General features: G+C 39.0%; 1 protein-coding gene across 5 annotated transcripts in view; it reads right to left on the reverse strand.

The window, feature by feature from the left end:
- The window catches only part of LOC150090769 (E3 ubiquitin-protein ligase HECW2-like), a 518,151-nt gene that overhangs the window by 434,306 nt on the left and 56,945 nt on the right, over positions 1-26,900 (reverse strand). For all 5 annotated transcript variants that reach the window (XM_090372567.1, XM_090372548.1, XM_090372558.1 and 2 more), the window contains one exon: positions 20,250-20,351. The gene's annotated coding sequence lies outside the window, so the exon portion shown is untranslated. The remainder of the gene's footprint in view (positions 1-20,249; positions 20,352-26,900) is intronic.

A 26,900-nucleotide genomic window follows, 5' to 3' on the forward strand; every position in this document is an offset into this window, starting at 1 on the left:
CTTCCAGCAGTCCTGGAAATCTCCATTGCCTTGCTTTCCAGGCTGCTGCTCATTCTAATAGAAGCAGTGCAAGAATCACTTTTGCCTCTGCCTGTGGCCACTGTTAACCTTTTAGTCTGTGTATCCTCCCGAACTAGCAATTTTCCAACCTACCTAACACTGCCTCATTAAATAAACATGTGAAATGTCAACGTCATTAATTAAATTTTTTTCAACTTCACTCCCATAATTTCTCATTCACACAAAGGGTTTTTCTTCCATAAATATCGATGTAAAGTAACTGTTGAGTTCAGCTGGGCTATCTAATGCTATCCCACGTCCATTACATAAGGGTCCGATTTGGTCTGTCCTTCTATTCTTCGCATTTATATATGTGAAGGATTCCTTATCCCCCCCCCCCTTTTGCTCTCTTTGCTAGTGATTTCTCATAATCTGCCTTTGCCAGCCTAACCTCTTCTGTAGCACTATTACAGATCAATCTGTGGCTGTTATAAGCTTCAGTACTTTTTATTGCTCTATAACTCTTCTATGTTGTCTTTTTCTGCTCAAGTAATCTGGCAACCTCCCTATTCATCCAAATTGGAATCTTCCACATGAAGTATTTTTTAATAGTATATAAGCATTCAAGGTTTCTGTGATTAATGTTTTAAAGGTATACCATAATTCAATTGTATTTGCTCTCTGTGAGATATCTACCCAGTTAATAGAGGCCACATAGCATCTTAAGCCATCGTAATTTCCTTTCCTGAAATTATAACCCATTCCTTTGCCTTTAACTACTGCTACCTCTCTCTCTCTCTCTCTCTCTCTCTCTCTCTCTCTCTCTCTCTCTCTCTTCATCGTCCACCATAGAACTCCATGATCACTTCTTGCTGCTGGTTCCTGTACTTTCAGCCCTATTATGTCATCTGGTTCAGGGGTGATGATGAAGTCTAGAATATTCTTTTCCCTAGTACATTCGACATGTTGATACAAATAGCAATCATATAGTTGATTTAAAAATTTTGTCCCCCATGTCAAGTTTCCTTCCCATTTGCTCCAATCAATTAGAGGTAAATTAAAATCATCCATAATAAGACATTGATGTTTACTTGCCCATTCCATTTGCATGTAGAAGCTCTCATCATAATCTTCACAATTACCTGGCCTGTAGATTACTCCCACTCTCAATTATATCTTTGCTACCAACTCACAACATACAGATTCTATACTAGCTTGCGAAACGTCTGAATCCAGGAAACTTTCATCGTGCTCAGGCTGCTTTTGATAAGAAGCATGACTCCACCACCCCTTCTATCTTTCCTATCCTTCCTAAATACATACTATACTGAAACTCATCATCTCCTATCTCTGGGTGGCACCATGTTTCCGTAAGCCATATAATGTCAACTTTACTTGTCCTAACTAGCAGTTTGAATTCACTCATTTTATTGACGACACTTCTGACATTACTGTATAAACAATTAAGACTTTGTGTCCTTGTATAGTTGACTACCCTGACACACCCCTTAAAGTTATTTAAGCTCGCTTCCCTGGCTTTAGCTACCTGATCATTTGAAACGTTTCTGCCTTCAGAACATCTTGCTAATATGTTCTGTTGCAGTAACAAACAAGATCTCTTGAGGTACGTGGAACGCAAAGGATAGACAAATGTCTGAGGCTGGGTATCATGGAAAAATTAGTCATATGAGGTGAGAGACTGTCAGACATTCTGGCTGGGTAACTTGTCCAGATTAGCCTGAAGGTCATCAAGTGGTGTATTCTCTTGCCACTAGCCATGGTGATAGTCTGGGTTGGGTGTTCCCCACAGTCATGTACTAGCTTAGATGGTGCTTTCTTTTTTGGGTACTTTAATCTGTTCTATGTTGAGGGTGACTTTCTTGACTACTACTGTTATCAGAGATGTTAGTTTCGTTCTGTGAAGATGGAAATAACCTGATTCCATTGGGTTTTGCTTTCCTTAGAATAGGGTTATATGTTCTAGGGTTCATATGTTCTGGGGGTTTTGTCATTCTGCTCATAAATTTCTGTTGACTGTATTATTACAGTTCCTTTGAATATGAAAGGCTCTGATAAAAGCTCTTATTTTTTGGTGGTGGATTACATAGAGAACTCTGGGTTTCTGGTGCTAAAACAGTCATTTCTATTTGGTATGGTGGGACACACTTTGGATATTGCCTCTTCTTGTGTTTATGAAGTGTCTGCCTAATGTAAAATTTACAACACTTGTAGTCAACTGTCAACTTACCACTTGCAGTCAACTGTCAACTTGTCACACACCATCTCATGTACCAAAATGACTGCATCTTGTCCTGTACTTTCCTATATCCAAATATATAGGGAAGATATAGCAAAATACATATATGTACAGTATATATGTTTCAGTATATATGTACAGTATGTATGTACAGTATATATGGTTCCCTGGGATCAATATACATACTGCCAACATCATCTGTGTTGTAATATTTCTGCATACAGATGCATGTTGTGTATGTTTTATGTGTAAGTTTGCATGGTGTGTTGTATGACTGGCCACTTAGCAATCAGCCGAAAGGAGATGGCCTGGAAATTTTCTGGCAACTTCCCATCCTTTGCCCTGAAGAAACAAGCCATCTGCATCATTAGTAGATATTCTGTGCTGGTCTACTGTTACAGTTATATTCATAGAGCAACTTATTTTTAAAATAAAAGGAGAATAATTCAATTAGTTGAATTTTCAACAGCAGCAAGAGTTTTTCACCTTCTCTCAACTTCATGTTACTTAACAGTATACTGTATAATTCAAAGAACTTTACATTTTAAAAAACTAAGACATTATCAGATTAATAATACCAAAAGCAACAAGAGAACTCAAAAATGCTTCACAATTATAATTTTTTTAAAATCAATTGCTTTAATTATTTCCTCTTTTATATATTTGTAGCAGCAAAAGTGGGAGAAAGCAAGCATATATAGCATCAGCAAAAAAAAAAAAAAAAAAAAATTAAAGCCTTAAACACCTTTATTAAGTTTATTAACCTTAAACACCTCAACAGCAGTCAGATCTCCTTGCATTTGCCTCATTTCCAGACACTGCAATTTACAGAGCTGAAGCCTTTCTTGATAAGAGTACCTCTTCCCTCCCTTGCTAATCTCACCGTTTTTCTCTGCACCCATTCCAACAACAGAGCAACATCTTTCCCCAAGTGAGGCTTCCAGACCTATATGCAATTATCAAGATGCAGCATAACCATTGCCTTATAACAATGAGATAATCATCTCCTTATCACTACTGGGAAAAATTTCTGTATATATATATTTTTTTATGAAACCCCCAAACACGAGAGGTATTAGAACCTAGTACTTAGTACCATGCTTGGATTGGGGGTTCAGAAGACAAGAGAAAATATTTGTTGACATTAGACTTGAACTTCTGTAGACTGTAATTTCCATGAAAGACATGAAAGAAGGTTGTTCAAGAAAACAGCAGTTGAATGAATAAACGAGGAAGATGAAAAGTTGGTTCTGTGAGTTTGAAGTTGGACAGTAAATGGATGTTGGCTGGGGGCGGAAGGTGTTTGGACTGTTTTGAAAGAGAGAGAGCGGGAATAATAGAAGCCAATTCAGAAGAACATTTATTGTTATTTGTTATTTGGTTTTTAGGAGCATTAGCAACTAAGGCCATATTGCTCCGGGGATATGCAGTGGTTATTCCCGGACCTTTCCAAATCCTCCGTATTTGGTGGGCACGGGCTCGAACCCCGGTCTAATCAAGAAGCATGAGCTATGCACTGCTGCTCCTGCCCACCTGGCTACGGAGGCACCTCAGAAGAACAGTGCCCGTGGAAGTATCTGCAGAAAAGGCATGCAGAAGAAACAGTATGATTACGAGACAGCGAGGGGAGAGAGACTATTAGAGTGGAGTCATTAATTAACCTAACTGCCCTTTTCTGAATGGAATCTAGAAGCCTGAGAGAAGTTTTGGGAATACCGCCCCAGATGTGGGAACAATATTCCACGGTAGGGTGGATTTGTGACTTGTACAGAGTGAACAGCTATTTGGAAGAAAAGTAATGGCAAGAGCGAAAGAGAAAAACCAAGTTTTTTAGATGCAGAGGAAGCAATATTTGTAATATGCTTGTGCCAAGAGAGATTAGAAGTCAGGGTAATCCCCAAAAGAGATATATCAACTTGCCTAGAAATCAGAGTGTCACCAAAGGTAAGCATAGGAGCAGAAGAATCCTTTTTGGGAGATATAAGACAAGACTGAGTTTTAGAAGTTTTGAAATCAACTAAGTTGTCTTTGCCCCAATGGTGAATTACCTGGAGATTGGCATTTAAGGAATTGATAGTGGACATTCAAGAAGTTGAAGCTGATTGAGCAGGGCAAGGTTTTTCAAAATGGAAAGTGGAATGCAATGTGCTATCATTGGCAAAACTATGGATAGGATTTCCAGTCAATGGTAGAAGGTCATTAATATACAAGAGGAAAAGAGTGGGGGAAAGAACTGAATCTTGGGGAACATCAGCATTAGGGGAGAAGTTAGAAGACAGGCAGCCATCTACCATCACCATCAGTGAGCGATTAGAGAGAAAACTGGATAACCAATTACAAAAAACAATTGGCAAACCATAAGATGGAAGCTTGTTTAGAAGACCTTTATGCCAAACACAGTCGAAAGGCTTTGAGATGTCAAGAGCAACTGCTTGTGTTTCACCGAAATTTTTCCACTGAATTTGTCCATAAATAGGTAACATAAGCCAGAATATCACCAGTGGATCGACACTGATGAAATCCATATATTACTAACCTTAATGAAACATTTAATCTAGAGTTAAGTAAATTTACATGTGGTAGCATACGATGTAATGGAAACAATGTGTCATCACCACCAAAAAAATCTGGATCATGGCCACCATTTTTTGGGATATGGAATTCTTTTTATAAGATACATGCCACATAAGAGAACAATCACTAGAGATACTACCGATCCTGCTGCTCTCAAATATTTAAGAGGAATCACAAAGGGATAGAGAAGAGGAAAATTTATACAATGTGTTTTGCTTCCTCAAAACAATGATCCCATACACAAGGCCATAAAGAAATTGCTGCTCTTAAGACTGCAGATTCCAGGAAGTAAACTAGCAGCTCTGTTCCAGACCTATCCCCCGAACTTAGTGGATATTACCTCTTCAGAAATCTGAAGAAATACCCGAATGAGCATCAATTTTCAAATGATGATGTAAGGGAAGCTAGTTATAAATGATTTTTCAGATCACAACACAACCTGAACCCTTCCTTGTACCAGGGCCCTCTATATTGAGGTGTATTGACACTCCCAGTCAGATTGAGTAATTTATTTTTTTGCAGGTTAAGCAAAAATAAGCAAAACCAGTATCATAACACAATACAGACTTGAAATTTCAGGATTTTTTTAATGTCACTATACCTTAAGATACTCTCTTAAGGTATAATGACTCTGGGGATTAAATCAACTATGGGGATCAAAAAATCTATTATTTCTCATCCTGCCAAGAGATGGCCTACAAGGTGGATCGACACTGACAGAATCCATACTGGTGATCGTTGATCAGACGGAAAGTTTCTAGGTTTCTAGGTTCACAGTTAATTGATTTCTCCATTACTTTCGAAAAAGTAGAAGTAATTGCAATGGGACGATAATTGGATGGCAGGGATTTGTCACCCTTTTTAGGGAATGGTTGGATAGGAGCAAATTTCCAAGCAGAAGGAAAAACACCTTTGCAATAAGAAAGTGCAAAAAGATGGCAAAGAACAGGAGTAAGTTCAGGAGCACAGGTTTTGAGAACAAGTGGAGAAATACCATCAGGACTTGGAGCTTTGTGAGCATCAAGATTCGTCAAAATCCTTCTGATATCCTTTTGACGGAAGACTATAACAGGCATTGAATGGAGCATGTTAGGAATAGTGGGAGGTGTTTTACAAAGATCATTAATACATGAGATGGAAGAACAATGGGATGCTAGCAGGTGAACTTTATCCTTGGCCGAAGTGACAACAGAACCATCTGGTGTTGCCAAAGGTGGGAGCAGAGATGGGCAAAAGTTGCAGCCAATGGCTTTGGCAAGAGACCAGAATTCTCGGCTACCATTAGGGCAAGAAGCAAGTTTTCTACTCTTAGCCTGTTCAAAATCTAGTTTGGATTGATTAATAACTGCTCTACAATTGTTGCGAGCTGTGGTGTAGGAATAAAATGAAACTGAAGAATTGGAAACAAGCCAATTACGATATGCAACCTCTTTCTCCTGGACAGCCTTAGCACATTCAAAGGTTTAGATAAAGGAAGTGATTTTAAAGTGGAGTGTGGAATAAAGAATTCCATTCCTACAAGAATAATTTCACTAACACGATCTCAGCAAATGCTGACATCAAAAGTTTTGAAACAATAGACAATCCAAGGAAAAGAAGAAAAGAAATCTCGCAGGTCATCCCATTTTGCATTCTTGTAATACCAAACAACACAAGGTTGGGAACAGCCATGAGATAAAGACTCCATTGGAGAAGAGACAATCACCAAGTTGTGATCTGAGGTGCCTAAAGGACCACTCACTTCGACCTTGTACTTAGAAGGGTTGTTTGTAAGAAAAAGATCAAGTGTGCTGACTGTATGGTTAGGATTTACCTACAAGAATACCAGTATTCTTGTAGGTAAATGAACGATCTGTGCAAGGTCATTAGTAATTGCCAACGCGTTGGCATCTCGACCAGCTCGGTCGGTGTGACTAGAAAACGGAAGCCAGCTGGAGTTGTGAACATTAAAATCACAAAGGAAAATTACCTCACTGTTAGGAAAGTTGGACTGGAGAAAGTCAAGTTGCAAAGAGAGGAAGTTGAAAAGCTCCAAATGATTAGTGGAGTTAGGAGAATGGTAGAGACAACAGATGAATTTGACAGAATGAGGAAGAGAGATTTTAGGCCAGAGAAGATTGAAGAGAGGAGATTCCAAAATACAAAGTCTCTGACAGGGAATCTCGGAACGGATATATGCAAAAGTACCACCTTTCGGGTGAAAAGCATCATTCAGCGAATAATTTGGGCAACTGAGATGGGCAGTAGTTGAATCAACAGATACTAAGTTTCTGTCAGAAAAAGTACATGGGGTTTGGCAGACTGCAAGTGGAAATGGACATCGTGGAGATTAGAACTGAGACCATGTATATTTGTGAAATGAACTAAGAAGCGTTTGGGAGGTTTAGATCTTTTCCCAGATAAGCTTACTCTATTAGTCTGACATATTTCTCATACTAACAGAATATTTGATATATATTCTATCAGAATGAGCCACATGCTGGAAAGCAAGGTGATGGAGATTTCGGGGACTGCTGGGAATCATAGTGGAACAAGTAAATACATGGGCTGTGTTAGGGTAACTAAGAGTAGGAACAGGTTCGTGTGTACTTGTATGTACAGCAATGCTTGGAAAACAGTTAATAAATTTGATGAGCTTGAAGTACTAGTCAAGACAACAAAGGCAGATATTGTTGGGATATCGAAGACATGGTGTCACACAGATATAAGCAGTGCAGAATTGGAATTTTGGGAGTACAATATGTACAGGAAGGATAGACAGGACAGAAAAGGAGGAGGGGGTTATGCTGTTAGTTAAGAAATACATAAAATCTAAGGAAGTGCATCTAACTGAGGTTGGTGGACAATGCAGTGTTGAGTCTGTTTGGTGTGAAATAAGCACTGGGAAAAGAAAAATGAGAGGTGTGTGTAATAGACCTAATCAATCTGATGACTATAATGAGCAACTGTGCAGAGAAATAGAGTGGGCCAGTAAATCAGAATGTCTTATAATGGGGGATTTTAATTTTCCAAATATTGACTGGAACTTGTGGGCCACTCTCACACTAGAAAGACTTTTGTGGATTTATTGGATGATTGTTTTCTACAGCAACATGTTCGAGAGGCAACCAGCGGGAGTAATACCCTTGATCTAATTATCAGAAGTGATTATTCGTGCATTAAGAATTTACAGATAAAGGAACCACTGAGTGACAGTGATAACAATATACTGTTATGGGGATTACTTAAAGATGTAACTACCATCAAGGCTAAAGGGAAGGGCTTTTGATTTCATAAAGGTGACTACAGTGGTCTCAGAGATTTTTTAGATTCTACACTGTGGGACCAACTGATGATGATGTTACCAACAGCAAATTCAAAATGGGAAGCATTCAAAGAATTTATCTTGGAAGCTACTAGGCTTTTTGTTCCAACTAAGAAACACTGTTCATGGTTCAGGTCTAAATGGAGGTCAGATTAATTAATGAGGCTAGTGGCAGAGAATAAGAATGTATGGGATGCATATAAAGTATCAGGTGATACAGAAGCCTATGGCAGGTATAAACTAGTCTGTAATGAAGTCACAAAGGCGGTTAAGCAGGCGAAGGCAGATTACAAGAAATCCTTGGCTCCTCACATGTGAATGTAGATGCAAAATACTCATTTGGTTTGTCACTCTTTGCTGTTTTTGCCAAGAAATCCTTGTCAAAAACAGCAAAGAGTTCTTTACTTATGTAAACTCCTTGGACTCAGGGGAGGTTCCCATGGACTGGAGGTGTGCAAAGGATGCAAAGAAAAACAGAAGAGTTCACTTATGTAAACTCTAGAAGGAAAGGGATGAATCAGATTGAACCACTTAACATAGATGGGTTGACTATAGATGATCATGCTCAGGTAGCTGACAAACTGAATGAGTATTTTGCATCTACATTCACACATGAAGAGCCATTCAATAAGGAGAGTGCCAGAAGTTTATCAAATGCTAACAGGGAGCTAAGTGATTTTGTAATAACTGAGAGCAAAGTGGAGGAGAAATTGTTGAAGTTAAACATAAGGAAGGCACATGGGGTGGACGGGTCTATCCAGTTATATTAAAGGAGGCAGCAAAGGAAATAAGCAAACCCTTAGCCATAATTATGAGAGCTTCCTTGGACTCAGGGAAGGTCCCCATGGACTGGAGGTGTGCAAATGTATCACCATTCACAAAGGGGGTTCAAAAGGTGACACAAGTAACTACAGACCTGTTAGTTTAACTTGTGTTCTGGGAAAAATAATGGAATCACTGGTTAAAGAAGCATTGCAGAATCATATAGACAAGACTGCAGTAATAGTTAAGACAGCATGGGTTTGTTAAAGGAAGGTCTTGTCTGACCAATTTCATTGGATATTATGATGTCATCACAAAGGAACTGAAAGCCAAAAATAATTTTGATATCATATACTTGGATTTCAGGAAAGCTTTTGATACTGTTGCACATGGAAGACTGCTGTACAAATTGGAGAGAGGTATGGAATTAAGGGGAAGTTGCTACATGGATAAAGGGATGGTTGAGTGGGAGACGACAGAGAGTGGCAAACAATGGACACGGCTCTTTGTGGACAAATGTTATTAGTGAAGTTCCCCAAGGTTCAGTGTTGGGCCCATTGTTGTTTTGTATATTTATCAATGATACTGATGAAAGTATATCAGGTTTAATGTCCAAGTTTGCAGATGATACAAAGGTTGGCAGGGCTGTTAATGACAGTATAGACAGTATGTTACTCCAACCGGATCTAGATAAGTTGAAAAAATTGGCTGAGAAGTGGCAACTGAAGTTTAACATTGACAAATGCAAAGTACTGCATATAGGTAGCGATAACTGAAGAGAAACGTACCAACTATGTGATACTACACTCAGGTAAGTGGAAAGTGAAAAAGACCTGGGGGTATTTGTGCAATCAAATATGAAGTTCACTTAGCAGTGCAGACGGGCAGCCAGGGCAGGTCATGGAGTCTTGTCAATGATATATAGGAATTTTGCTAGCAGGGACAGGGAAGTGATTATCCCGTTATATAAGGCAATGGTATGACCACACCTAGAGTACTGTGTACAGGTCTGGAGGCCTCATCTTAGGAAGGGTGTAGAGTTGCTAGAACTTGTACAAAGAAGAGAACAAGATTGATGAGGGGAACAAAGGAGTGCTCTTACCAAGAAAGGTTTAAGTTCTGCAAATTGCAGCGCCTGGAGAGGTAATCTGATTGAGGTGTATAAGGCCTTGAATGGGTTGAGCAAGCTGAGTGCTGATGGGATTCTTCCTCTTGCTCAGACTAAGAATCTGTGGGGGCACAGTTTCAAATTGAGGAAAGACAGTTGTAGAAATTTGCCTTTAGCCAGCGAGTAGTTGATTGGTGGAACAGGCTTCCATCTTTTGTTGTGGAAGCTAATAGCCTATATAAATATAAGGCTGAGCTGGACAGGCATTTGGAACAAATTGAGGGGTGAAATGGGAGCGTTTTTTTTTTTTTTTTTTTTTTTTTTTTGGCTGCTGCTGCATAACTTGCTTTCTTGCATCATATGCCTCTACTAATGCTAATATCATTGACAAAAGCCTATAAGCTGTCCTGGCAGCTTGTCTGCACTATCAGAGAACTTCATGTCTGACTAAACAATTACCTACAGGTCTTTTTTCATTCTTCACTGCCATCGATGGAATAGAACAGATGACACATTACTTTGAGATTACTGCTAACCATATGCAATATCTTGCATTTAGCAACATTAAAACTCAATTGCCACTTCTCAGCTCAACCAATTTATGTAGGGCTTGCTGCAGTACTGTATCTTGATTCCTGTCAATAACCACCATGCCAACCTCTGTGTCATCTGGAAACTTAGACATTCAGCCTGGTATGCATTCATCAATATCAATAATAAATATTTAAAAAAAAAAAAAAGGTTGCCCAGCTCTGAACTCTGAGGGACTCTACTAATAATAGTAGTCCAAGAAGTGATTGCCCACTGATAAACCATCTCTGCCTTCTCCTGCTCAACCATTCCTTTATCCATATCAGTATCTCAGCACTAATGTCACAGTGCTCATATTTTTACAGTAGTCTAAAAGACATTTCTTGGCTAGCACCTCAGTTTATGAAATTGTTTACTTGTTAGTTGAGAAATATAATGCAAGAAAGCAAGTCTATACATCAGACAAAAAAAAAAAAAAAAAACCCATCCCATTTCACCCATCCGGTCACACCAAATATTTGTCTAGTTCGGCTTTAATTTATTTAAGCTATCAACTTCCACAAGAACAGATGGAAGTCTGTTCCAGCAACCAACTACACGCTGGCTAAAGGTAAACTTCCGCATATCTATTCTACAACTGTCTTTCCTCAATTTGATTCTATGCCCCCTCAGTTTCTGTTTCTTAATCTGAGCAAGCAGAAGTATCCCATCAGCATTCAGCCTGCTCAAACCAATTAAGACCTTATACACCTCAATTAGATCACCCTGCAGGCGCCTAGTCTCCAGATGCTGCAACTTGCACAACTTAGGCCTCTCTTGGTAAGAGCACCATTTTGTTCCCCTCACCAATCTTGTTGCCCTTCTCTGTACTCATTCTAGCAACTCTACATCCTTCCTAAAATGAGGACTTCAGACCTATAGGCAGTACTCAAGGTTTGGCCTGACCATTACCTTATACAAAGGGATAATCGCCTCCTTGTCTCTGCTGGCAGAATTCCTATATATCTTTGACAAAACTCCCTCACCTGCTCTGGTAGCCTGCCTGCACTGTTCAGAGAACTTCATATCTGATTGCACAATTATCCCGAGGTCTTTTTCATTCTCCACCTCTCTAAGTGTAGTAACAACACACTTGGTATGTTTCTCTTGGGTTACTATACCCATATGCAGTACTTTGCATTTGTCAATTTTAAACTTCAGTTGTCACTTTGTAGTCCATCTGCCTAACTTTTCTAGATCCTGTTGCATTAGCATACTGTCTTTACTGTCATTAAAAATGCTGCCAACCTTCTTATCATCAGCAAACTTGTACATTAAGCCTGATATACCTTCACTGATATCATTGATAAATACTCAAAACAACAATGGGCAAAGCAACAAACCCTGGGGGACTCCACTAGTAACATTAGTCCATGAAGAGCAGTGTTCATTGATTACCTCTCTTCCTGCCGTCTCCCATTTAACCATCCCTTTATACATTGCAGCAACCTGCCCTTAATGCCATACTGCTCCAATTTGTTCAGCAGTCCTCCAAGTGCAACAGTATCAAAAGCTTTCCTGAAATCCAAATATATAATATCAAAATTATTTTTTTGCATCCAGTTCCTTTGACCACATTGTAGTATCCAATCAAATTAGTCAGACAAGACTTCACCTTAACAAACCTATGCTGTGTCTGAACTATTACTGCAGACTTGTCTAGTTGTTCCTGCATCACTTCTTTAACCAGTGACTCCATTATTTTCTCCAGAACAGAAATTAAACTAACAGGTCTATAATTGTTTGTGTCACCCTTTGAACCCTCTTTGTGAATTGGGGGTTATATTTGAACATCTCCAGTCCACAGGGACTTCCCCTAAATCTAAGGATGCTCTCACAATTATGGCTAAAGGTTTGCTTACTTCCCTCGTTGCCTCCTTCAATATAACTGGATAAATTCCATCCATCCCAGGTGCCTTTTTTATGTTTACCTTCAATAATTTCTCCTCCACATTACTCTCCATTATTACGAAATCGTTTTGCTCCCTGTTAGAGTTTAATAAACTTCTGTCCTCCCTTTCCTTACAGAATTCCTCATGTCTGAATGTAGATGCAAAATACTCATTCAGTTTGTCAGATATCTGAGCAGAATCATCAACAGTCCAACAATCATCATCAAGTGGACCAATCTGATTCATCCTCTTCCTTCTAGAGTTTACATAAGTAAACTCTTTGTTGTTTTTTCTTTGCATCCTTTGCAAAGGATTTCTCATAATCAGCCTTTGCTTGCCTAAACTCCTTTGTGACTTGATTACACACTAGCTTATATCTGCCATAGGCTTCTGTGTAACCTGATAATCTATATGCATCCCACGCATTTTCTCTTCTCTGATACGAGCCTCATTAATTCATCTGACATCCATTTAGGTCTAAATCTTGAACAGTATTTCTTAGTTGGTATGAAAAGCCCAGTAGCTTCCAAGATTTATCTGGAAAGTTAAAATCGTCCATTATAATACATTCTGATTTACTAGCCCACTCAATTTCTCTGCACAATTATTCGTTGTACTCATCAATCATTAGGCCTATAACACACTCCTACTTTCATTTTCCCTTTCCCAGTGTTTACGTCACACCAAAGTGATTCAACATTTCACGGTTCACCAATGTCAACTGGATGCACTTTCTTAAATTTTATGTGTTTCCTGACTATCAGCATAACCACTCCTCCCTTCCTACCCTGTCTATTCTTTCTGTACACATTGTACTCCCCAAATTCCAATTCTGCACTGCTTATATCTGTGTGACACCATGTTCCTGATATCCCAACAATATCTGCCTTTGATGTTTTGATAAGCATTTCAAATTCATCAAATTTATTTACTATACACTAATACCCTGAAGTTACGCGATAGGTGGGTCCGACGAAAATCGCTTACGCCGAATTCGCGTAAGTCGGGGTACGACCTTTGCATATAAATACGTATAAATTTTGTTTAATTAGGACCAAGGATTAACAAAAACACTAGTTTAGAAGAAAAATATTTAATAAAATTGCAGTTCTTTATACATATTAATACAAAATATGTATTAAAAAAATAAATTAGTTACGTAAAAAAGTTATTTCAATGTCGATGGCTTCATAAAATCTAACAAATTCATCTGACGACATAGCGTCTTTTTTTTTTTTCACGCAGAATTTCTTCATAGCAAGCTAATAATTTTTTTATTCCTTGCTTTGTAGCTATAATGTGTCCTTTGTTGGAGTCTTATGTTTTCTAAAATTTTTAAGCCCTTTTCAATTGAGCTGAGACCTTCTATCAAGCTTGAAATTGTCATGTGCTTTTATGGTGGAACTGGGTCTGAAGTGTCGGATACTTCAGTGACGTTTTGCTCACGCATCTCTATGAGCTCATTCATTGTCAGCTCCTGATTATGTAAATCCAACAGCTTGTTGACATCATCACCATTGACTTCCAAGTCTAATTGCCTGGCAAGATTAACAACTTCTTCTATCACATGAGCGACATGATCAGTTTCTGGCATTGTTTTCGTCTCGTTTTTGAAAAAAAATGGACAAAGTTTCTTCCAGACACCATTCAATATTTTTTTGTGAATTTCATCTCAAGATTCTTCAATGATTCTTACGGCATCTAAAACATTGAATTGTTTCCAAAAGTCGTTAACAGATATCTCACTATTTTGTCTCATAACTTCATTCAGACATGCAAACTAACGCCTCGTGTAGTTTTTTTTTTTTTTTTTTTTGATTTGGTAGTTGTTGCCGCATCGGCTTCTGTGGCCATATTGCACCTCCCAAGGTTTTTGCAGTACTTTGATCCAAGCCCGAGGCGGGAATCGAACCCGCGACCTTTGGGTTGCCGGGCAGGTACTTTACCCACTCGGCTAGCCCGGTCGGCACCTCGTGTAGTAAGCCTTGAATGTTTTGATGACTCCCTGGTCCATCGGTTGAAGCAAACTGGTTGTGTTTGGAGGCAAAAACACAACTTTCACACGTGGGTCGAAATTAATTAGGGTGACAGGAGGGTGACCGGGTGCATTGTCAATAAGAAGCATCATTTTAAATGGAATCTGTTTAGATTTGCAATAACGTTCGACTTCGGGTATGAAGTGGTGACCAATCCAGTCCTCAAAAACAGAAGCTGCTACCCAAGCTTTATGATTTGACTTCCAAATCACTGGTAAGCTAATTTTAGATATACACCAAATGAAAAAATCAAGAACCGTGTAACTCCGAGTTTGCGTAAGTCAGGGTATTACTGTACTTCTAGCATTGGTGTACATGCAAGTATACATGCACCTGTTCTTACTCTTAGTTACCGTAACACAGGGTAACATTTACTTGTTCCATAATGATTCCTAGCAGCTCTTGAAATCCCCAGAAACTTGCTCTCTTGGCTGCTGCTCATTACAATTGAAGCAATGCAAAAATCACTTTCGCCTCTGCCTACAGCTACTGTTAATCTTTTAGTCTGTGAATCCCCCCCCCCAAGCTAGCAGTTTTCTGACCCACCTATCACTGCCTCGATAGCATCAGCAAATATTCTTGCACCCTTGCTATTTAAGTGTATCCCATCCGTGTAGAAGCAGTCCCTCCCGTTTTTTTTTTTTTTTTTTGTTATTTGGTTTTTAGGAGCATTAGCAACTAAAGCCATATTGCTCCAGGAATATGCGGTGTTCATTACCTGACCTTTCCGCATCCTCCGTATTTGGTGGTGACGGGATCGAACCCCGGTCTAATCAAGAAGCATGTGTTACGCACTGCTGCTCCTTCCCACCTGGCTACGGAGGCGCCAGTCCCTCCCGTTAACAAGCACAGACCACGCTGAAAAAAATGTTACCGCATGAGTCTTCTACAATCTCTCCAAGGCTGAACTAATTGACAAGGCTCTCATCATATACTTCTTCCTATCATGTCTGGGCAGAATTGCAGACACTTTCAAATTTAACCCTAACTCGCAAATTTTTTTCAATGTTGACCTGTACTTGTTAAGTAAATCTGCACATCTCTTACTCTTAAGATCATTAGTGCAAACGTGTACGATGATATCACCTTTTGTGCCATAAAAAAATATCTGCTCTACAACGACAATGTCATCAACTTTTGCCCCTGGCAGACATAACCTGGTCCTGTTCCACCTATCCTTTTTGCATAATATATTCCCCATCTCCCTGACAATAGAATCACCAACATTAACTAACTCCTGTGGGACCAACACATTCTGCCTTGGAGATTGACACTGTGTTGCCTGATGCACAGGAGTGAGCCCCGGCGATATGTTGGGCAGGTAAGAGTCTGATGGGCCCTCATATTAATTTCTTCGAAGGCATCTACCCTACACCTCAAACTCTCATAGACTTCCATCAGAAAGCTGAATTGGCGCCTAATTTCTTCACTATCTCTGCACCTAACACAAAGACATCCTCCTTGGCTAGATCATGTCCTGTTCTAGAAAGGTCTGCAAACATTTCACATTTCGCACATTTAGACTGTGATGCATTGGAGAATCGCCCCCTTCGGTTCTCCCCTGAGCCACAGCACTCCTGCTAATCTGTGCACATTGCTTTTCTGCGTCATGATTCTGTTTAAGTACAATTTAATTAACAATAAAATTTTATAAGATTAATAAATTTTACTGATTAATTGATAACACTATACTAAGCTAACAGATTTCTAATATAGTGCTACATATTTCGCTATCTAGTTTTACGTTAAACCTTATCGAGTTTGGGATACACGTTACGCTATTCTGTATCGTATAACAATGGCAGCAAGTTACGGACACTAAGTATTAACTTTCAAAATCGCTATCTAAATTCAAACTAAACCAAGGGGCTTGACTAGGACTATAAAGCTACTTATAGAAAATAATTTAATATGACAATCAAGTCAATAAAACGGCTAAATATAAATAAAAACTTAGCATTCAGTAGAACTGCAAAATCTTGCCTAACGTGTGGATAACCTCGTACCTGCATGGGTTAATGCATAACACACACATCATTTATACTACCAAGGTAGTTTTAATTCACAATATGAGATATAATTGTCTTAATTATATCTCATATTGTGAATACCTTCACAATGAGTTGCCATGGTATTGCAATACCTCGAATAAGTAACGGTTCACCTACGGAGAAGACTCCAGTCCATAGGGACTTTCCTTGAATCCAGGGATGGTCTCATAATTATCGCTAAAGGTTTGCTGCTTCTCTCAATATAACTGGATAGATACCATCTTCCCCAGGTGCCTTCTTATGTTTATCTTCAATAATTTCTCTTCCACTTATCACAAAATTATTTAGAGCCCATTATTTTGACAAACTTCTGGCATCCCCATCACTAAAAAATTGTTAATGAGAATGCAGATGCAAAATATCTATTCAGTTTTTCAACAATCTGAGCAGGATCAACAGCAGATTATACCATACATATCCAGAAGACCAATGTGATTCATTCCTTTCCTTCTAGAGTTTATGTAAATAAAGAAGTCTGCTACTTTTCCTTGCATTCTTTGCCAGAGACTTCTTGTAATCTGCCTTACCTTGCAGACTAGTTATACACTTGAAAAAGGAAATCAGAGCACCACAAAAGTGATCCATTTCTGACAAAAGTGGTGATAATATTAAAAGGGATTATAGGAATAAATAAATGATAAAAATCTTTTTTTGTTGTTGTTTTTTTTTTACATAAAAATTATAAATTTTGAGTTTTTGTGTGAATATATTTCTAGAATAAAGCTGAGGAAAAACAAACTGCCCAACTGATAGACTTAAAGAAAATGGATAGTTGGCATATAAAAGGCAGGATGTTGTTCTGCAATACTGCTGGAAGATTTGGAAGAGAGGTGCATATGTTTCATTATTGTTGGACATAATGAGAAGAGAAAGGCACACATCATTGCTCAAAGACCAGGCACAAGATCTTTGAAAAGTACTCACAAAAGCAGGGCTGGCATCTCCGACAGATGTTTTTCCCAAACAGATCAGCCAGTTTTGCCCAGTTTAGAGAGCTGTTATGCCCCATGTCATTCTTTGCAGTTTGCAGTCATTTTGTGGATTTGAAATGTGATCTCACCTCCACTAATTTGTTTAACTCTCACTCCTGCTCACTGTCATGAATATCTTCAGTGACGTCATACACGGGTCAACTGGAGACAGGAATGGTGTTCAGTGATGACATCCATTTTGGTATCAGCATGAGTTATGCACGAATGAAGGTCAGAAGATACCCAAGAAGTGGAGGGGAAAGAGAATCTCTAGTATTGGGCCAGTGTTTTTAAAGAATGAATTTAAGATCAGTTACCTAGCTAGCTTGCTTTTTTTTCTCTTCTAAACTAAAAATGCATCTGTCATCAGTGTCCAATTTTCTTTTTAAAAAAATACAACTTCCGTCAATGTCCAGATCTGCGTCAGAAACCGTTTTTGTTTCAATATTTAATGCTTTTCATTTTTCAAAACACCATTGTGTGTGTGTGAGAGAGAGAGAGAGAGAGAATCTGCTTATAAGTTTTTACACACAAAATATGCAACATATGCTTGTGGGCAACCATAAACTGAAATTACATTAATAAGGAAGAACGTAACAGTGTGTGAGTTTCATTCACAAAACTTTTAATTTTCAGGCACATAATTGCCAACAAGGTGTCAAATAAATACGTGCATAACTTGACACACATATTGTCAGTTTGCAAGTTATAACAGAATCGGGCATATTTGAAAGTTTGTCAAAGTAGGGTGGCATTATAAGTGCAGGACCAGGCATGCTATACTGCTTACCTCCACTTAGAGCCCCTGATATCCAATGGTTGCCGGTTTTGTTTTATTCTGCTCTTAACTAAATAAGATAAAGTGAATAGAATAAAATAAAGTAAAAAACATGAAAAATTAAATCCTAAGTAAACCTAACAGTACCTACTTCGATCTTGTATGAATATGGTGAACCAAAATACTCATATCCCATCAAAGTATCCTTATGCTACATGCATTCTGTAAATATTGTTCATATTTTTGTTTGGAACAAATTCCAAAGTGGTGATGTTTATACTTTGGCCATTATCTTGTTTCATAATAGCAGATCAAAATAACTTCCCCTTCCCCCCCCCATATACAGGGTGATTCACTACCAGTGCAACAAACTTGCAGGAGGTGTAGGGGGCACAAAGATGAATCGGAATCACATAGCATTGCAGGGTCCGAAATGCCTTCATCATGCAGGAGGTTGCGTGAACAAAGAAGCAAAGAAAAAGAACAGAAACAGCAACTCGTTAGTGTAACAGAAATCATTTTAATGACAAGTTTTACATTGGCAAAAAGCCATGCTACAGAAGGTGTTCGAAAGTTTGACCAGAAGCAGTGACACAAGCTTCACAGCGCTGCCACATGGAATCCCTAACATTCTGGAAGATTCCTGGCGTGTCTCAAATCTCCCCGGCAGCTACAGAGATGCGAGTGACGAGGTCTTCAACTGAATCAACGGGGGTCCCGTACACCAATGTCTTCATTTGACCCCAGCAGAAGAAGTCTGGGCATGATAGGTCCGGCAATCTAGCAGGCTAATGAACCAGACTACCACGAATCCAATGCTGTCCAAATGTAACATTTAGGTGTTGGCAGACGTTACTGGTGTAATGTGGGGGAGCCCCATCATGCTGGAACCACATTGAGCGGCAGCAACGACTGAGGAACATGTGCTTCTTCAATAAGTTCGGGCAGGACTTGCTGTAGAAAGATCAAGTATGCCCTACCGTCCAGATGTGGGGGCCGAAGGTACGGTCCAATGAGGTGGTCTCCAACAATGCCGGCCCAAACATGACAGACAAACAGCGTTGAGTTGCACGTGTTCGCGTACCATGGGGGTTCTCCAAAGCCCACAAATGGGCATTGTGTTGATTGAAGGTTCCCTCTCTTGTGAAACTTGCCTCATCCATGAACAATACGGACGCAGCAAATGCGCTGTCTGCCGCACTCTGTTGAAGAAACCAAGTAGCAAAAGTCCTCCGGAGTGGATAATCCGCAGGCTCCCAATGATTGGACATGTTGCAGATGGTATGAACTCATTTGGTTTGTTGACAGTATCCTCCATACAGTGGATTGGGAAATACCCAATCGTTGGCCTATCGTTCGAGTACTCGTACTCCGATTGCCTTCTGCAAGACGTAGGACATTCTCCTCATTGTCTGGCGTCCTCGTTATTCACTCTCGATTCATGGTACCTCTCGTGAAACAACCTGTGCACACTTGTGAAAATCGTATGATGAAGAGCACGCCTGTGTGGGAAACTTTCCTGGTACAAGCGCAGAGTGGCACGCCCATTACAGTCCGCAGCTCCATACGCGAGGTGCATGTCGGCCAGTTCAACGTTTGAATACTCGTCTATCCTACTGCCTCGGGAACCGGTTCACAAATGCTGACTTCCAGCGGGATCGCTGTTCACGCGACCTCCCGTTCAATGTCCTCTACCGCATGACGAAGGCATTTCGGACCCTGCAATGCTATGTGATTCCGATTCATCTTTGTGCATTCCTGCAATGCTATGTGATTCCGATTCACCTCCTGCAAGTTTGTCGCACTGGTAGTGAATCACCCTGTATATTATAAACTTGGTTTAAATCTGGCTGTAAATGCAGAAGTCACTGAAACAAGTTCTCAATTTTTGTAAAGTACACTAATCAAAAAAATATATATATTAATAAAGAAGAAGAAAAAATTACCTGAATTCTGGATGAATCAAATGTCTCTTTATCTGTAAGCAAAGGACCAACAGCTCACAAGGTTCTTGTGATGTTCTTGCATTGCAAGACTGCATTTTATACCTGTAACATAATATATAAATTATATACTTTTTTTTTATATAAGCTGCAAATAATATTATAAATCTGAACGATTTATTGTGTACCAGGTTCTACATTAACTGGTTATATAATTTTATCCAGGAAAATCTCAAATTAACACCATGTTCTTCTTAAACAAAGTCAACAAACTAATAGCATCAATAAATAACATTTCATACATTTAGAAGTAACAAAAAAAAAATAATAATACACATGCACACTTTAAAGAATTACAATTCCTTTTAAGTAGTCTTCACTTCCCAGTTTCAAAATTTGGAAATTATACTTAATAGTACAAAAACAAGGGTAAAAATACTTGTTAAAATTTTTAGTTTTTAGTACTAGTAGTAGCAAATCATGCAACAATGCACGCTTATAGAGCATCAACCTGGGAAGGAAAAATAACATTTCCCACATCACCTGTCCATTTGCTCTAATAATTTGTCTAGTTCTTTCTTAACCTTATTCAAACTACCCACTTCACAACACCAAATTGCAGTTTGTTCAAACAATCAACTACCTGCATAAAGAAATTTTCTGCATATCTGTCCTGCAACCATCATTTCTCAATTTAAATTGATGCACCCTCATCTGTGTTGTCTGAACAGAAAAAAGGAAGCCATCAGCATTTACTTTACTTAAAAACCTTAAACACCTCAATTACATAACCTCACAGGTTCCTAGTTTCCAGATGCTGCAATTTTCCTAACTGAAGTCTTTGTAGTAAGATTACCATTTGTTCCCCACATTAATTTCTTTGCTCTGCTCTTCTCTGGATGCATTCCAACACATCCACATTCTTCCTAAAACAAGATTTCCAGACCTGTATGTAGTACTTAACATGAGGCTTAACCCTTGTCTTATACAACAGAATAATCACCTCCTCAGCCCTGATGGCAAAATTTTTGTATATCATTGATAAAACCCCCATGAGCTGTCCTAGCAGCCCATCTGCACTGTCAGAGAATGTCAGGTCTTTCTCATTCTCCACAAGTGCAATGCATTACATTGCACTTGTCAATGTTAAACTTCAATTGCAATTGCAGCACATATGCTTAATTTTTCTAGATCTTGCTGCAGTAGCATGCCCTAATTACTGTTATTAATCACCCTGCCAACCACCATAACACCTGCAAACTTAGACATTAAGCATATGCCTTCATCGACATCATTAATAAATACTGAACACAACATCTGTATATATTTCTGACATCCCATCAGCACTAAAACTTGGGGAACTCAACTAATACCATTAGGCCAAGAAAAGCAATGCTCATTGATAACATCTTCTCCTACTCAACAATTTCTTTATCCACAATAGCAATTTGGCAATAAGGCACCATTGCTCCAATTTATAAAGCAGTCTTTTATGTGGAACAATATCAAAAGCTTTTCTGAAATCTAAGTATAAAATGTAAAAATGATTTTTTTGCATCCATTTGCTTTTAAATCTGTATCACAGTACCCACTCAGTGTGGTCAGAAAGATTATTCATTAACAAATCCATGCTGTGACTATTGTATAACTGCATTCCTATATATAGGCCTTCATTACTTCTTTACCCAATGACTCCATTATTTTTCCTGAAACAAAAGTCTGCAGTTACTCATTTTGTCCTTTGACCCCTTCCTTTGTGAACTGGGGATATATATTTTCACATTTCTAGTCCATAGGGACCTCTCCTGAATCCAAAGATGCTCTCATAATTATGGCTAAAAGTTTGCTTACCTCTCTAAATCTAACTGGATTCCATCAGCCCAGGTATCTTATTTTATTTTAGTTCAACAATCTCTCTCTTCCACTTTCTTCTCAGTTGTCACAAAATCATTTAGCGTCTAATAATTTGTATATATTTCTGACATCCTCATCCCTAAAAAATTCCTCATGTGTGAAGGAGGATGCAAAATATCTATTCAGTTTGTCAGCAACCAGATCAGGATCATCAACAGTCATAATGAATCACAGTGGCTGCTAGATACAGTCATTTGTATCTAGCAGCCATTGTGATTCATTCCTTTCCTTTTAGTGTTAACATATATCTTTGCTACTTTTCTTTGCATTCTTTGCCAAAGATCTATCATAATCTGCTTTAGCTTGCCTAACCCCTTTCATGACTTGACCAGTTTACATCTACTTCATGCTAAATTATTCCCTGATAATTTACATGCATCCCAAGCATTTTTATTCTCCAGCACTAGTCTCCTCAATTCATCTGATATCCATTTAGATTTAAACCTTGAAAAGTCTCTCTTAATATAACAAGCCTAGTACCAACTAAGATTACTTCCTTTAATGTTTCTCACTTAGAAGTTGCAGTTAGTAACATCAGTTCATCCCACTGAATAGAATTTAAAACTATCTGAGATGATTGTAAAGGTAACCACAGTCACCTTTTCAAAAGTAAAATCTCTTCTCATTATCCTTGACAGTAGTTATATCTTTAAGTAAATGCCACATAAATACACTGTGATCACTGACACCCAATGATTCTTTTATCTACAGATTCTTAATGCATGAAGTCACTGCTGATAAATCAAGACTGTTGCTTTCTCTAGCTGCCGCTCTAACATTCTAGTGGAGAAAACACTCATCAAATAATTCCAGAAAAGACTAGCTATTGTGTAAGTGACCAGCCACGAGTTCCAGTCAAAATTTGGAAAGTTCCATTATAAGACATTCTGATTTTTGACCCACTTTAGTATAGTTGTTTGTTATACTCATCAGTCATTTGGCCTATAACATACTCCTACTCTCATTTTTGTTTTCACAGTGCTTATATCACACAAAACTGACTCAATGTTGCACTGGCCACTCACATTGACTAGATACACTGCCTCAGATTCTATATTCTTCTTAACCAAGAGTAAAACTCCTCTACTCTTCTGTCCTGTCTTTATACATTTGTACGAAACTCCAGGGCACAGCTGGAAAACACAGCAAACCGGGCGCTCGCCACTCTACAACAATGGGCTGACGAAAATAACCTGAAGATATCATCCACTAAGACAAGCTCCATCCTACTTCGGGGAACCCTGGACACCAGGAGATCCCCCCAAATAAAAGTACAAGGAACCACCGTCAAGCTGACCATAGAAATGAAATTTCTGGGGGTTGTCCTTGATAGAAACCTATCCTTCACTCTCCATCTTAACTATCTCAGAAATAAAATCAGAAATTACTCGTCACTATTTGCAAGAATCACCCGCAAGGACTGGGGCATAAAGAAAAACCCTTGCTCTTTTTCACAAAACTGTGTCCCTGTCAGTCATCCTCTATGCCTCCGGTGTCTGGTACAAGAAAGCAACCACTGCAACTAATAAAAGAAAACTATAAACCATACAGAGGTACATCTTACTGACTATCTCTCGAGCTTGCAAAACAGTGAGTACACACACGCTTCAGGTGCTCACGGGTGCCCTCCCCTTGGACCTGGAAGTGATACACAGTGGACTCCTCTACAGCCTTTCCAGAGGCATACCGGATACCTGCCTAAATTTCACATTAAATGGAGCCAGCGTACCGAAAATAGAGAAAAGAAGACTAACTGTACATCTTCAGCAAACCTGGCAAACACGGTGGCAAAACTCAACAAAAGGGCAAATAACGCGAAAACTGTCTCGGCTGTATACCCAAAATACCCAAGCTGGCTCTCCCCAGGATTGCTGGCCACGTACCTCCTAACTGGCCACGGCGCCATCAGATTCAAACTAATGACCTTTGGACTGAGCAACACTGCCCTCTGTCATTGTGGCTTAGTGGAAACGTGGGAGCATTTAATGTACCACTGCAAGCTTTATGAAGACCTCCGATGCCGACTAATTACAGAATTACATTATGTACCAGAGAATCAAGAGGAACGCTTATTGGAGGAGGAGCACAGCTACAAAGCACTGGCAAACTTTGCACAAGATCTTTTTCACAGAAGGCATACTCTTCTGCCCCCACAGCCACAATAGCGTTTCTCAGGCCCACAATATGACTTTGCAAACAACCATATGAGGTGCACGGCCAGTCACCATCAAGACAATCCACAAAGGGATTGCATCCCAGGAAGAAACAGCAAAAAAAAAACAAAAAAAAAAAAAAAACACCAGGACTCGACAAACTCGGATCCAACAAATGGACCCAGGATCCAATAACTAATGACCATGACTCCAGATAGAGACATAAGTACAGACTGGACTAAATACCCACAACTACGGACCTGACTAAGGCACCTGTCCTGCTGCCAAGTGACAACCACAGACAGGAACCTACACACGGATGGGACAACAAGGACCTGACTCAAGCAGACATGCAGCTGCCAGGCCATATGGCGACCTGTGCCGGCTCCCTTGCCGGGCACACTTTCCTCCCTTCCCTGGCAGAGGGGGAGGTGACAGCCTTCTTGTTGCCTCCCCCCTGCCATCCCACATCTTTCTCTCTGGTGGGGCATGGGCATGCCCCACTGGCACATGCTGGGGTCATCTACTCTATTGACCCCAGTCTTTCCTAGCTATTCCCCCCCCCAAGCCTTCAGTCTCCTCCCCTCTCTATCTCTATGCCAGCGCAAGACCCACACCAAAATTCTAGCTTCTCTAAATTATTTCGCCCTCTCCCCGGCCATTAAATTTTCAAATGCAACCCCTTCAAACCGGGAAACATGTATGTGATCAACATACAACGTGCAAATTTTTTTTTTTTTTTTTAAGGTCCTAGCCACTGAAATCTCAGGAAATTAGGTGGCAGGACCTGCCAGAGTAAATTAATTATAATACTGGTGTACCTGGTCCACCTCCACGGGGCGAAAGTGGGGCAATGTTGGGCCTCAGTAGGGGTACAGCGGCTAAATGACCAGATGAACAATGGTACACGACACTACATATGAACAATATCCATACACTTTTAAATCTCTGGCATTTCCAGCAAACTGGCATACCCATCACAATGTAAACAACGCGGAGATGGGGGAAACCCCTGGTGCCGTATGACTCTAAATACACTTTACACTTTATACATTTGTACTCACCATATTGAAATTCTGCAGCTCTTATGTCTGAATGGCACCATGTTTCTGACATCCCAACAACATTTCCATTTGATGACTTAACCAGTACTTCGAATTAATCATATTTGTTTATTGTACCTCCTCGAATTAGTAAACAAATAGGAATTCTTAGCTATTTTTGTTTATTCCACTAAATTATGTGGCATCATCTTGAAAAATTTTTCCTTGTTGAACACAAGGAAAAATGTGTCCAATCAAAATGATTTTCTTTGGATAAAGGTGCGAAGGTAACCATCAATCAGAATGAACAAAATTGCTTGTCACCGATCGCTTTCATCACTCTTGTAAGTACGTCAATGTTTGCTGTCATTAGTATTCCTGTGAATTCTTTAAGCCTCTTAAACTAGCCAAAAACTCATCTGAACATGACTTCCCCAAGATGAAAAGAGAAACTTTTTCCATTTTGGGAAGATCATGTCTAGATGAGTTTTTGGAATAAAGTGAAATGAACAGGAAATGATTTCTTAAAAAGCAATTACTCATTTTTACAACACAGCAAAACAACACCACTTTCTATTCCAGTGACTGATAATTGACTCGTCCAATAGTTGCCAGAATATTGCTAAGGCACAATAAATAAAAAAATAATAATAAAAAAAAAGTCACAAAATGGTCTGAAAGCAACATGTTCAATCATCCTGTAGTCAAAATAAAATAAGTCTTGTTATAGTGACATATTATATAGGCAGCTTCATGGTTCTGCATTTAAATCATGCGAACAACCAGTTTTTTTTTTGTTTTTTTTTTTTTAACTCCATAAATAATTAAAAATGTGATTGCCAATACCATAAGGGCAAAAAAATTTATATATTTTACAACAAACCCTGTTCACTGTAAGATCTGTTTATTTATGGCTAAAAATATTTCCTTTTATAAAGAACTGAATTCCTTAACTATTTCAGAATTTTCAAATAATCTTGATTTAACTGTTTGAAAATTTTGAAAGGTTAACTGCTGTTTTCAGTAACCTAAAGTTCTTACTGCATTATTAATATAATAATGTAAGCCCTACCTCACAGGTAGGGCTTACAATACCGGTATCCCAGGATCTCGAATACCAGGATCCCGGTCATTTTTTTCCAGTATTGATACAAAAAATACCGGTTTTTTGGTACTAATTTTAAAAAATAATTGTTTATAATTCAATTACATAAAGGTTATAAAATCACCTTTATGTGATTATGACATCGTTATCTCTACTAGCAAATGTTCAATAAATCATCAATAGGACACCGTGCAACATTGCAACCTGTCCACAATTATTGGACAACTTCAAGTCTGACCGTATCGTAACTCCCAAGTCCCATTCCTCCATTACTGGCTTTAGTTCAACTCCACCAAGTGTATTAGTTATTTTGGGGTTGCTGGTCCCCAGGTGTAAGACCTTGCATTTTGCTGAATTAAAGCATAGCCGCCACTTTTCTGACCATCCCAGAAGTCTATCTAGGTCACTCTGAAGAAGCTCTGTTGGCAGCGATCATTAA

The sequence above is a fragment of the Mastigoproctus giganteus genome, chromosome 1 (genome assembly GCF_048544385.1).
Source record: "Mastigoproctus giganteus isolate SK-2022 chromosome 1, ASM4854438v1, whole genome shotgun sequence".
Lineage (NCBI taxonomy): Eukaryota > Metazoa > Arthropoda > Arachnida > Uropygi > Thelyphonidae > Mastigoproctus > Mastigoproctus giganteus.